The sequence below is a fragment of the Eubalaena glacialis genome, chromosome 13 (genome assembly GCF_028564815.1).
Source record: "Eubalaena glacialis isolate mEubGla1 chromosome 13, mEubGla1.1.hap2.+ XY, whole genome shotgun sequence".
Classification (NCBI taxonomy): domain Eukaryota; kingdom Metazoa; phylum Chordata; class Mammalia; order Artiodactyla; family Balaenidae; genus Eubalaena; species Eubalaena glacialis.
In genome coordinates, this window is record NC_083728.1 from 54,471,572 (window position 1) to 54,473,672 (window position 2,101).

Consider the following 2,101-nt stretch of genomic DNA (forward strand, 5'->3'; position numbering starts at 1 on the left):
ACACCTCCCAGCATGCTCGGCGCCATCAAGCGCGCCGCCCGCCAGCCGCCCCCACTGGCCTCTGAGGGAGCCGTTTCTGGGTGACATGCTCCGGCCACCGGAGAATGGCCACTGTGGCGCCCGGATTCCCCCTGTTTTTTTTTCTTCAAACCACGTGGATAAGGCATGTAGCGAAAGCATGTAGCTTCTCTCCGTGCAGTGACCCCTTTCTCTAACGCCTCCGCCTCAAAGACTACCCTCCCCAGTGACCCCTGCAGTGACTTCCGCATCCGGTGCCGAGCCCGCCCCTCGGTTGGCGGAAGTGACGTGTCAGGGGAGCTTCCGTTTGGCTCCTGGGGTGGGCGCCGATGGGTGGCCTTGGGACGTGCGGTCTCCCCTGCTCCAGTTGCGGGGCGGCGAGGCTGTGTCCGCGCTCCGTGAGCGCTGCGCAGGCGTGGTGTCCACCAGTTCACATAGCCCTTGAACTCACTTAAACCCATGGGGGTGGGGGGTACTGAGACTGGGAGAGACAAGGCATCTTACCGGGATCTCATGGCCGAAGGAGGCAGACGCGGGTTCCAGCCCATGTCCGCAACCGAAACATCCCTCTGTGCGCCCTGAGGTCTTGTCCCTGTGTGGAGTCCACAGATTTATGGGCAGCCTCTCATCCATCTACTTGGGGGACAGGAGCCTCACTGATAGACCATAGCTTGGGGCTGATCTCCTCATAGTCTTCGCTCTGTGTACCGGAAAAATACAACAACCTGAAAGTTGAGAATTATGTTTCATTTGGTGGGCTTACACCTGGGAGACAGCCGCTCAGCTAGCTCTGGGGAACTGTTTCAAAGAGGTATGGGAGGAGCCAGGATATATAGGAGTTTTTGCTGAAAAAAACGCGTGGTTGAACCTCAAAAGATGACCACTAGTCACAAAAGAACACACATCTGAACTTAATGAATTTAGCACTTTTCTATGCATGGGAAGATGCAAGAGTCTGGGCTCAGTGAAATTATTCCTTTGATATGGCACCTTAGCTATCTAGGGCCAATATCCTGTTTTTCTCCATCCTGAAGTCCCTTCAGGGTGCACCGTCAGGGTGCACCCTTGGTGTGGCTGCAGAGGCTGATGCCTTGATGGCAGGCAACATTCGCTGTTTATTGGAATGGCAGGCGCCATATATATATTTTGTCCACAGCTCTCTGGGTCTTTGTTCAGGGTCCTGAAAATGGGGCAGCACTGGTGCCATCTGGGATACCCCAACTGGGGAGCTGAAGAACACACCCCACTTCACTGTGGAAGGGCATTTCCACTAGGGCACCCTCTCAGTTCTGTTTACTTTCCTCAGATTTGCTTTCTGAAATTTTGTCCTCTAAGAAGACCAAGAAAATGTTCACATGGCCCGGAAAGCCAGGGAGAAACAAGAATTTCCTAAAATTCCTTTTTAGCTCCTGGAGGCTGAATCCATCCCCTTTTCTTGCCCGGAAGCTGCCTTGTTCGTAATGAATTCCATTCATTCTCCAGCCCCTGCCCTGGAGAAAGTGCCCAGTCTGACTTGGACCCTCTCTCCACATCCCTCTCTGCCCCACCCTACGACTAGTCATTCACCAAGAAATTAGTGTCCACTGAAAATGCACAATCTGAAAGTTGAGAATTATGTTTTATCAGGCGGACTTTCTGAGGACTTCAATCTTAGGAGGCAGCCTCTCAGTTAGCTCTGAGGGACTGCTCCGAAGAGGGAGTGGAGGAGCCAGGATATATAGGAGTTTTGCAACGAAAACCAGGTAGTCAGAACATCAAAAGGTTACTGTTAAATAAAGAAAATCAGACATCAAGTTAATAAATTTAGTGCTTTTCTACGTATGGGAAGATGCAAGAGTCTGGGTTCACTCAAATCATTCCTTTGCTACACACCTTAGCTATCTGGGACCAGTATCCTGTTCTTTCCCATCCTGAGCCCCCTCAGGGTGCACCGTCGGGGTGGGGGGGGGCGAGGTGTGGCTGCAGTGGCTGATGCCTTGGTGGCCACAACAGCCTTTGTTTACTGATCGGGCAGGTGGCATTCTTAGTCCACATTAGCTATGTGGACAAAGAAAGTCAAGGAAGTCACCTGCCCTATCAGTAA